This window comes from Fukomys damarensis, unplaced genomic scaffold (genome assembly GCF_012274545.1).
Source record: "Fukomys damarensis isolate Sample0158 unplaced genomic scaffold, DMR_v1.0_HiC HiC_scaffold_4, whole genome shotgun sequence".
Taxonomy (NCBI): Eukaryota; Metazoa; Chordata; class Mammalia; order Rodentia; family Bathyergidae; genus Fukomys; species Fukomys damarensis.
Window position 1 is genome coordinate 34581346 of NW_022900916.1, and position 12065 is coordinate 34593410.

At 38.2% G+C, this 12065-nt stretch overlaps 1 protein-coding gene and 1 pseudogene across 2 annotated transcripts in view; one reads left to right on the plus strand and one right to left on the minus strand.

Moving 5' to 3' along the window:
• The window catches only part of Chchd3 (coiled-coil-helix-coiled-coil-helix domain containing 3), a 286903-nt gene that overhangs the window by 71633 nt on the left and 203205 nt on the right, over window positions 1-12065 (plus strand). The window lies entirely within an intron of this gene.
• On the minus strand, window positions 850-3515 carry LOC109117651 (annotated as a pseudogene).

The following is a 12065-nucleotide window of genomic DNA, read 5'->3' on the forward strand; positions in this document are numbered from 1 at the left end:
TCTAACCTTTTAAAAATGCAAAAAACTATTTTTAGTTTGTACCATACCAACAACAACAACAACAAAAAAGTGCCAGTTTAAAAAGTGCCAGTTTGGCTCCTGGATGGCAGTGTGCTGAGCCCTGGTCACTTTGTTGCTTGGAGTCAGCAAGGGAAGAGCCTGACCTGCAGTCAGCATGTCTGTGACAAGGGCAGGAAAGGTGCCCTGTGACCTCTGATCCCAGGTTCCTGCCTACTCACTTGCACATTGATAAGTTCGTTAAGCACCTTCTGGCCCCGTCCTAAGCATCTCTGTGTCATCAAGGGTTTCAGTGCTTTTCTTATAAAGGTTATACCTCCAGCTTCTCCAAACCAGAAACTAGAGGTCTTAACAGTCATGATTCAGGGCAAATCAGGATTAAAATCTACTAGCACTAAAGGGGGTTCATGATTATAAAAAAATTAATTCAGCTAACAATGATATCCTTACACTCAATACCAACTCTCTCCTTACACTGCCCAGATGAGGAAAAATACATAACTATCACTATTTAAAAAGACATTTTACTGTCTGGTAAGCTGAAACTTTCTTTAAAAACATTCTCAGATCTACAACATTCCCTCGCCAAATAGTCCTTTTCCTACTTTGCTGCCATGTACATAAACTCAGGATTCAGAAGAGCTTCCTATCTCAGCGGGGAAACCTCTACATGTGGGGTTACCCGAGCATCCTGTGCCCCTGCTGCGCTAAAGAAGCCTGGAACTTGAGTATTAAAATATGATGGCTGCTCCATTCCAGAGTTGGTAAAGAACAACGACTATAATATGAGTCACACCACCAAACACACACTTACCATAATTAGAATGATTGTTATTTAACCATATACAAGAGGAAACCTTTAGCCCCAGTGCTCTCAGTCTTTCTAAACACAAGTCTGTGCACCCAGCTCAGCTTGAGGTCCACCAGGGGAAGAGTGAAGCTGGCTGAAGTTATCACTTCCACTCCCCTCTCTGTGTCCTTTTCCTCGAGCTCCTGCTTGGCCAGTCTGTCCCTCTCCCTCTGCAGCTTGTCCTGCTCCTTCTTCCTTTGGGACTTGTCCCAGAGCAAGTCCTGTTCCAGTTTCTGAGTGCTGAGGACGTCTTCCACAGTGGTGCTTTGGAACAGATCTGTGTGAGGTGAGTTAAGGGATTGAGGCACAGGTAACAGAGGGCCCAGCTAGTACTAGTACTCACCCTGCTGTCCCCTCTCCAATGCTGAGCTCTAGACTTCAAACATAACCCTTGTATTTATCTTCGGTCTAGGGGAAATGCTGACATTACCAGGACAGAAGTTCCATAATATCCTTCAGATTATAATTTGCTGGGGCCAGGGATTTAGCTCAGTGGTTCTGCTGCCTGCCTCACAATCACAAGGTCCCATGTTTGATCCCCGGTACCAAAACAAAACAAAAAGCAAAAAACTGCTTTCAGATTTTATTTTGGGGTAGGGTAGGGTGATCATTTTTGTGGGAGGTGTTTGGTTTTCTTTCAAATTTAAATCTGAATTTTAAAGTACATTATCAAACTGAAGATTCAAATGTAAATACTCAACAGCAGGATATTGCTGGCCTGACTGTGACAGTTCTAGTGATGAGTGTAACTGGAAAACTATGTACTTGGCACTGTAAAAATGCTTGAAAAGTTAAATAATCTTAATAAGTTTTTTCCTAAATTACTGAAGTTTAAAACTTTTCTGATAACCATAAAGACTGAATTTATGAGACACAAAATAAGTAACAATTGTTAGATTTTCTGACTAGCCAAAAACTTGTACTCATTTTTGTTTTTTGAGATAGGGTCACACTATGTAGTGCAGGCTGACCTTGAACCATGTACCCCAGGCTGGCCTTGAACTCACAGTGATCCTCCTGCCTCAGCCTCCCAAGTACTAGGATCACAGGTGTGTGCAACCATCCCCAGCCCACATTTCTTACAACTTTTAAAGATTTTATTATCAGACAAGCTCCTCTCTTAAAACATGGCTTTTTTCTATTTTAGTGCTTTAGGCTTGGACTGTAGCTCACTGGAAAAGTACGTGCCTGGCAAGCACCTGACCCCAGGTTTAACCCACCACCAAAAGTGAATGAATGCATGTCCTTGAAGTCACCTCTCCTTCCCTAATGACCATCATTCTCCTTCACTCCAAGGTGGACTTAGAAGCCTGACTTCTCGGGGCTGCAGCTTAGGAAGGGATTCTGTCAGGAGGGTTCTTCCTTAGCACAGATGTGTCACTATGTATATTTTTGGCTTAAAGCATTCAGTCTTTATGTTCTCTTTCCAAGATGTTATAAGGTTCCTGCCACTAATGTCCCAATGCCTCGATGCTTCTTTGTGCCTCAGTTACACTCAGGACACTGTACCACACAGAAAACCATCAGGCAAACACAGACATTCTGAAAGTGCAGTGTAAACAGTCCATTGAGGCATTACTTGTTTCACACTGAAGTTTTCAGGAAGATACTGATCATGTGTTAAAAACAGAAGTCCGAGGGTGGGGATTTAGCTCAGCAGTACTGCATCTGACTCACAAGCACAGGGTCCTGAGTTTGATCCCTTGATCAAAAAAAAAAAAAAAAATTGAAGTCCAGACCTGGGGGTCAGCTCAGGAGCACAACACGAGCTCACCATGTGCGAGACCTGGGCTCATCTCTAGTACCAAAATGTGTGCATGTGAGTGTATGTACATTTGTGTGTGTGTGTAAACCGCTGTATGTGTGTGAGCATGTGCCTGTGTTCATGTGAGTGTGTGTGTACGTGTGTGTATGAGCAACCAGCTCAACTTTCACGATCATGGGTCACAGCCACACAGGGCCACAGAGGGTCGCCTTTTTTTTCTTGGTACTGGGGATGGAACCCAGGGCCTTTGTACTGAGCTACATCTTCAGCCTTTTTTATTTTTTGAGGTAGGGATTTATTGAGTCACCAAATGGCCCAGGCTAGCCTTGAACTTGCTATCTTCCTGCCTATGCCACCGTTCCTGGCTGAGTCACTGTCATTGTAGAGGAGAAAATGAAGACAGGCAGCGAATGCGCTGCTTTTCAAGGTCCTGTGAGCCCTGGTCGCACAGCAGGGAAGAATATTCCTCATCAGTCACTAGGACATACTGTGCCAGCAGGGGCAGCTTGGCTCTGCCGCTGCTCCTCTGACACCATCCAGGGCTTTACCACAACCTGTGCCTGCTTCTTCATCAGGGTGGTGATGGCCTGGACCATCTTTCTTCGTTTTGGGGACAGCATTATGAGATTCTGATCACTGTTCCACAATCTCTTTGCAAATGTTAAGGAGGGAATCATTCTTCCAGGAAAGCACAGAGGATGCACTGCAAGGCATCCAGCTTCTCTTCCTCCTGCTCCTGCAGGATGCCAAGAATGTAGGTGCCATGTATGGCTTGGTCTATGCCCAGTGCCTTCAAATGCCTATCCAGCGAGGACCCAAAGACCTGCTGCCGCCATCGCCTGGGCAAGAGGCAGCTGCAGGTGTCTTGCTGGGCGCTGCCATCTTGGGGCCGGGGTCCTGCCGGCCCCCAAGGCCTAGTGTGATCTTAATGTTAAATATAAAGTGTAAAAATGGCAGTTAGCCATGTAAATGTTTTAACTAGTGAGTTAAATTCAGGTTCCATCATAACTTCTCAGAATGGATCTTTTAGATAGTTTATTTCCTAGAACCCTTTTGTGAGTGCTGATTATATTAAAAAAATATAATCCAGCCCTCGTCAAACCCAAGTAAAGCCCAAGATGCCAAAGAGTGTGAACTACAGGCTGGCTCAACTTGCCTATATTGCCCACCCCAAACTTGGAAAGTGTATCCGTGCCCACATTGCCAAGAGTCGTAGGCTTTGCAGGCTAAAGGCCCAGGATCCAACCAAGGCCCAGGCCCAGGCTCAGGCTCAGGCCACCACTCCAGATTCTGCTCCAGCTTAGGCTCTCAGAGGTGCTCATGCCGCTGTGAAGGCTCCACAGCAAATGCCTCTATCTCCTGATGTGAGGACAGAAGGACTGGTGTGACCCCTGGGCTGCCATTTGTAGGGGGCTGGTGTCTTCCTGTACTCTTTGGACAAATAAACTTGGGGCAGATCTGTTTAAAAAAAAAGAGTAATTTTTCCTTTCTGGTGATGGATTAAAATGAAACCATACCAAAATAATATCCAAAAAAGTCACTGAAATCACTAGTTTAATGTGAAAAAATGTCTCTTAATTAAAAGACCATAACTCAACACTTTCTACAACTCCTTTGTTACTTGTATAGAACCAAGTAGGAGTACCTGAGGGTGTAACTCAGTGGTAGAGCATATGCCTAGCATTTGCATGCCCCAGGATTTGCTAACACTGCCAAAAACTAAACAAACCAGCTAGGTTTGACTGAGAAAGGCCATTTCTCCAACTACATGGATAATATTGAGTATAAAAAAATGTACCAAAGAAATATGCATCCCTTTGCACCCTCTCTCTCCCCTTTACTCTTTGCATTATAAAATCACATATTTCTTCCAAGTGTTTTGCAGTTGTGTCTCAAATAGAAAAAGATTACATCAGGGGAACCTGCCCCCCCACCCCCGTGCGTGCACGCGCGCACACACACACACACACACACACACACATATAGTTTTTAAGCACACGCATATATATGTATATATATATATATATGTGTGTGTGTGTGTGTGTGTGTGTGTATAGATATATATAGAGTTTTTAAGCAAAGTGAGATTGAGTAATGTTGTATAACTGCTTTATTCTGTATACTGTATATAAATTTCAAGAAGATTTTAGATTGGGTAATAAATACCATTTAAGAAATTTTCCCAAATAAAAGTAGTATTTCTAATAATAGTAATATGTGAAAATATATAATAGTAGTAGCTCACATATTTTTTATCATTTATTTTATCCAAAGCACTTTGCCCAAATTATTTTATCCTGGGCCGGGGATTTAGCTCAGCAGTTCGGTGGCCTGCCTTGCAAGCGCAAGGACCCGAGTTCAATCCCCGGTACCAAAAAAAAAAAAAAAAAAAAAATTTTATCCTGACCATATTCCTGTGAGGCAGGTTCTCATCTGCTGATCTCCTCATTGTGTTGATGAAGTGGTTGAAACAAAGAAAGTTCCCTTGCTTAAAATTACAACACCAAAAAAGACAGCAGTTGGGATTGAACCGAGGCAATCTGGCATCTGAAACTACACTCATCTTCACTTGGCTCCGGAGAGTTTCAGAAGCTAAATTGTTTTCTGGTCAAAGAAAATTTCTTGTATCATATGAATGCTCCATCTGAGCCTCTTTTGAAGGTTAACATTTTACAGGTTTTTTTCACAGTCATTACTGCTTTGGTTATGCAGCTCGATAAATAAATAATTTAGTTTGTGAGGAAATTCACAAATAAAAAGACTTTTTTGGTGTTTTTGTTTTTTTAATTCACATGAGTGTATTTTGAAGTAAAACTGTCAAAATACTGTCAAATAGTAGTTTAAGATTAATTTTTCTGTAGAATTTGCCATAATTTGTTGGAAATCGTGCATTTTTTTATGAATATACCTGTCAACTTTGTATTTTAGTTTTTATAGAATTGAATAAAAGAAGCCCAAACCATTACCCAAGTGAGTTTTTATAACTTGTCCAATACCACTTCGATTTGTCTTAGCTCTTTTTTTAAATTATTGAAAGTATAAGAAATGTTAGTTTAGCAAAAAGATGAATGTAACATTAGAATTTTGATTATTATTCTTGTTTCCTTCTTGCCTTCATGTCCTCACTTTCCCCTTTTCCCTTTCCAATTAATTTGGCCTTGATATCTATACTTTAAAAATATTTTGCAAATCCATAAACTTTTCATCATTTATATTTCTCCCCTAGTCTAAACCAGTGATTCTTGACTGTGAGAGATTTTGCTTCTTTCCCTTATGAAACATTTGGCTATGGGGATGTTTTAGATTGTCACGACATCTGGGCTGCTACTGACACCTAGCAGGCCGTAGCTCATGATATAACTAAATATGCACAGGACAGCCCCTTAAACCACAGAATTATTTTATCCAAAATGTTACTAGTGCTGAGGTTGACAAATCTTTGTCTAAGCCATTTTCGTTTTTCTTTTGTACTATTACAAAGTCACCTGTAAGGATTCACTTTTGTTTCTCAGATTTTTCTTCACGAAGTAACGTTATCATGTTTTTAAAAAAGTATTTGAATTTTGTTGTTGTCTTTACATAAAACCTGTGACTTTTAAAATTAGATTTAGCATAAAATTGAAGCCCTTTTTTTGACCTTTTGTCCTCTGCTTATCTTTTATACATTTATATACTGACACCAGCTCTCTTTCTCTTTCACTGAACACTTGAGCCATGTAGGATGCCAAACCTGTTTGTGCTTACAGCTTTTTGTCAAGATTATTTGAACCCCATATTTTGTATGACTAGCTCCCTCTTACTATTCACAGTTCTCAGTTTCACAGAGAGGCTCGACCTGGTCACACTGTCTAAAATAACTATGGGTGTTCTTGTTTTTACAAAACCTTCTCACTTAAGCTGTCCTTCTCCTGCTTTGTATTTCTTTGGAGCACTTTAATCTGTTTATTTCCTTCCTCCTACACTGGAATATGAAATCTGTAAGGGCAAAACTCATTTTTTTCTAGGAGGTACCAAAAAGAATATCAGCAAGTTACAATAATAGTTTACTGTTGTGGCCAATAGATTAAAACAAGATAAAATTTGTACAAAAAGAAAAAGAGCCTGGGGAGTTGTCTTGTAACAGCAGCAGGTTTCATTTAATGATTGCCTACTGTGTGCTGATGGTACATTGCACACATTAGTTTTGAATTCCCCAGGAGCCCTCTGGTGAGGCCTGCTTAGTCCATGTGTTGTTGTCTTTAAGACACCTTCACTGCTTTTTCAGGATCCAAGGCCTCTGATCTCTGGATGTGGTAGCTATGTTTTCTGTGGGTTTGTTTTACAATCAGAAAGCAGCTTGGTGAGAGCTAAGGCCCTTACCCTTAGCACTGTTACTGTCAGAAGGCATCATCCAGATTCAAATCTGGTTCCCTTTTCCCCCAGCCTTCTTTCCTAGTACTTCCTTTTCAGGTTTTCATGGTTTTAAGGAAGCAACTGTAACTCAGGTCCCTTCCAGTAGGCTTCCTTGACTACGTCTGTACTTCTGGGGCATTATATTTTTTTGCTTTCAAGTGACTGAGGCAAAAATGATCTACTTTTCTATTCTGTCCAGAGACAGTTGCTTGGTTGCTTTATTTTTAGTGAGTGTTGTCTAAAAGTGAACACCTGACAGTACACAATATATTTTAAAGTTTGACTGTATTTATTTTTGGCCAAAATCCTACTCAAAATTTGTAACTACATGTAAAATGTATACTATATTATGCATTTATATTTCACAGGAAATAGAAACAAAACATGTTTAACATACTTTTTGAGCCTGGATTTTTGGGACAGTCAGGAAATATCTTGTGTCTTGGGGCATATACCTCTGATTTTTTTTTTTTTTTTTTTTTTTTTTTTTTTTTTTTTTTTTGCTGTGGCTCTAGATAAAGAACATTGGACTTTACAATCAAGAGAAATATAGAGTAATAGGGATTTGTATTTTGAATCTCCGCATTCTTTATCTGGTTTGGTGAGAGTTTTTGTTGAAACCTGAGAGATCATCTTTTTTCTGTTCTCCTCCTTTCTATCTCCCTGGTCTCCTATACTTCCTCCTGGGAATCAGGATCTCCCCAAGGAACCAGAGAAGGCAAAGATCTAGAGGAGCCCATAGTGACACAGTGTACTGAGTTTCATTATCTTCTTGTCCATTTGAAGAGTTGAAGGTTGCCTTGTGCTTCATGACCTCTTGTATTTATCCTCCCACTCACTACCTTTAAATGTTTTTTTGGTCTGATTTTGTTTTGTTTTGTTTTTCATTTTCTTGCAGCTTGTCATAGGAATGACATACACTCAGCAAACTCAGCTTTAGACAGCTTTTCGCAGAGAAGAACAACAAATTCACCAGTCAGGGAACAAAGTGAGAGAAAAATGAAGAACAATATTAGAAAAGAACCCTTTGGGAAACTGCACAAAAAACGCTATATTAAAATCGATACCAGGGCTTGACCTTTTGTGGTACTGTATATTTTAAAGCCTGCTATTGATTCTCTTTTAATAACATGTTTATTCTAGTTTACTGACATAAGCCTAGAGAGACTATATAAAAGGAAAAGATCAAATTCTTTACTATAGTGGTCATTTAAATTTGTGCCAGGCATTCTTTTTTATGACTTAGTAGTGTTACCTGTATATATTTAGCATATACTTATGCAGTACAAGTCTTGGAGAGGCTATAAAGTGAAAACAATTTTTTTACTTTTAGCATTGAAAATATTCTTGATGCTGTTGTGCCTGATAGCCTCTCAAAACAAATTAGAATCTTTTTGTGGTGTTTTTTTTTTTTTTCATGTGTTTAGAAGGCAGAAAAATTTCAGTTTGATTGATTTTTCTTTTTAAGTTCTGAAAACCATTGATAATCTGTCTAGTCTAGGTACATTTGGTGACACTTCTCTGCATAAAGGCAGCAGTCTTTCTTGGCATAACCAGTGGCACAATGTTAAAGAATAGGAAATCTACTTAGCTAACCCCTTTGATGGCTCAGTCTTGTCATTTCAAAGATAGGAATATTTATTGCTTTTCACTGTGTGAGGTCATCTCCACTTCACTTAGAAAGACGTCTTCTAAGGATGTTGTCCAGTCTTGAAGTGGTTGCTCTGTGTCTTATCTTCCTCCAGATTTTTCCACTAGAGAGAAAACAATTAATTTTCTCCCCTCATTCAGCTGATTTTCTCCAACATGCAGGTATTAAGAGATATCCAGAATAGCGGTAAGAACTTGAGAGATCTACCTGGAAAGGCTTTCTGGCAAATGGCAAATTCAGTGAGATTCAACCTGTGGAACATCAAGTTAATAGACTTGAGGAGAAATAGGTTGCTTGGATCTCATTCATGGTTTAATATAATAGTCCTGTTGTTTATGGGACATCTGATACCACATATTGAGAAGCCAGACAGCAATTCCAGGAAGTCTGTAATGGAAGAGAGGACATTTTGAAAGGGCAAGTAATTAATGAACGAGCAAAAAGAATTGGAAGGTTGGAATACATATATTATAGCATTAGGTCTGGAAAAGGCTCCAGCAGTCATGTGACAGGTCCCTGAAGAGGTCCAGAGAATAGACAGTTTCTCTCTGCTCTTAAGCCCCTAAATGCTGGAGGAACCTGATATCAGCAGCTACTGATACTGCTGTGGGCGGGTCAGGCATTGCTTCCCAAGCTCTGGCATGCTTGCTAGGATCATAGAATTTAAGTGCCACAAAAGATAGCCTAGAAATATGCAAAAGTAAAGCATATAAAACTGTATTTAGAACTGTCCAGCCTAGCAGTCAGGTTGACCCCATGGTAGAAACTGAGTTATGTATGTTCAGAAAAGAATTGAGGATAAGAAGACAGTAAATAAAGATGCTGGAAAAGTTAAGTGTGTCGCTTCCAGAGTCTGCTGCTTCTTGCTTCTTTTACCTTGTCTCATAGTCACTTCTTGATAATAGCTTGGTTTGTTTTTCTGTGTTCTATTGTCATCCTATCCGTGAATATCTTCTAGTACCTAAGACTGTGTACAGGTCAAAGTGAAAATCACACAACATGTGATAGTAATAAATTTTCTCCTGCTTACAAAAATAACACAATGTATAAAAAATTAGAGAAATGCAGCTAAATAAAATGAAAAAAAAATTGTCCATAAGCCTATTATTCATGCAAAACCAGGTAAATATTTCGGTATATAGACATATATCCACAAAAGAAAAAATTAGAATGAGTGTCATATTGCCATTCTTTTTATAAGCTGTTTTATATTTGCTCTTGAGATATATCATGAACATGTTGTCAGTATATAATTTTATGGTAGTTCACTATTAGACATTCAGGCTTCCAAGTGGGTGGTTCAGGATGTTTAACCATTATTAGTACATTAATTAAATATCTTTGTTATTAAACTTACACTTATCCAATATTTCCTTAGGGTAGGTTTTTGTAAGTAGGAATTACTAAGTCAAAGTCATACAAAATATTATTGCTGAATTACCTTCAGGGTAATTGCTCCAGTTAACTAATAGCCAGTGAGTTCATTTTTTTCTCACTGTTGCAAATTTTGGGAACATAGTAGTGAAATCAGTATTGTGTTGCTGTGCTATACTCAAGTGACTGTGCTATGTCACATCTATTTATTTGGGCAGTATTTCCATTGATTTTAGATGGGTGGTTCCTAATGGGATAAAGTAGTCTTTTTAATGTTCTTGGTTTAAAATATTGCCATATCATTTTGGGTAGTTGTTAAAATTAATACAGTTTAAAATTTTTTGCTTTCTGGTTAGCTGTTTGGACAAAATCCTGATACAGCCGGTGAGAGTCAACAGATGCATAATAGTTATAATTAAGTGCATAAAACTTCACTTGAACTGGAAGAAGCTCAGTATTTCTTAAATTTCCAAAGCAAGTAGAGCCTAAATACGTTTTATACCATGTTGTATCTACAAATGTATGGTTGTGTTCTAAAACCAAGTGTCATAGAAGAAATAAACTAGCTTTACCTAAGTAAAACAATGTCCAGGTGAAGTGAGTGACTCAATTCTAGTTTTGAAAAGTTATATCTTAGACTTTTGTTTTCTCAATTCTTCATACTGATCTAAATTTTATTTTTTTTTTTTTTTTTTTTTTTTGAGATGGGATGTTGCTGTGTTGCTCAGGCTGGCCTTGAACTCCTGGGCTCAAATGATCTTCCTCACATGTAAATGGCGCTACAGGCATGTAACCACTATATCTGACTCTGGAGCTTTTATTGATTCCAGACTACTAGGAGATGCACAATGCTAGTTCATTGTACAGGTTCGTTGTTGGGTGAGGATGAGTCTTGTGAGCAACATGTACTTCACCTGTAAACCACATAATGCTGATTTAGTATAATGAACACAGCTAGCATTTTATAGGTGGAAGAGAGTTCAGATGTTTTGTTTTTAAAGCAAAAGTAACCCAGAATTGATCAGAAGGGACTGTATTCTAGTCATGCCTTCTTTACTTATTAGTCGAGTATGGGTGACTCAGTTTTCTTATATTTGATTTTCTCATATTTAAAAATGGAAACAATTATAAAAGCATTAAATAATACTTCCCTCCTACTTTTGTTATAAAGATTAAATAATGAAATTTTATTGAACTCATATAATGAAATTTTATTGAACTCATAAACTTCAATTCTATTTTTGATAAGAAAAATAAGATAATATTGTAATAACTGATTCTAAAAATGTTAAACTCTTGAATAAGCACCCTCATTTTTACAAATATGATGGTGGAAGTTTGATACATATGTTGAATCAGCAATACCTAAAAATCATGTTTTCCATTTTGCCATAGCTGGAGTTAAAACATTGCATCTCAAAATGTAAAATAGAAGACTATGTAAATGTGAATTTATAATTTGGAGTGTATTGTCAATATACAGAAAGAAAGTAAAATTGGTCTCTATAGCCACATGGTGCTTTTTCATTGTCATACATGAAGGACAGTGACAAAATTATCATCTCCTCACTTACCACACTTTGGAGTCATGTGAGATCTTGAGTTTTTTGTAACTCCCCAAAAAAATAAAGGCTCAGTTGTGGTACTTATTATTCTTACCTCTTCTTTTAAAAACAAATGGTCTGTCTCATCTTCTCATGGGCTTGATCCAAACCTGTAGAGGTTGATTTACCATTTAAAGTCCATTTTAAAATCAAACAGGTCTTTAGCTATTTTAAGAGCATGTTTGCCAACTCTGTACTCTTTTAGTTCTGTAAACATGATTCTTAAGGGGGTTTTTAGAATTAGCAATTGTGAGCATTTCATGTTTACTAACAGTCTTCTGCAAATCAGATTGTATATAGTCTGTGAAACATTTCTCTTACCTGAGATGTTGTCTTCTGAGGTTCTTGATTAATTATATTTATCTCTATTTATATATCTTCTTATACTTTTAGGATTTATTTGTTCAAAAA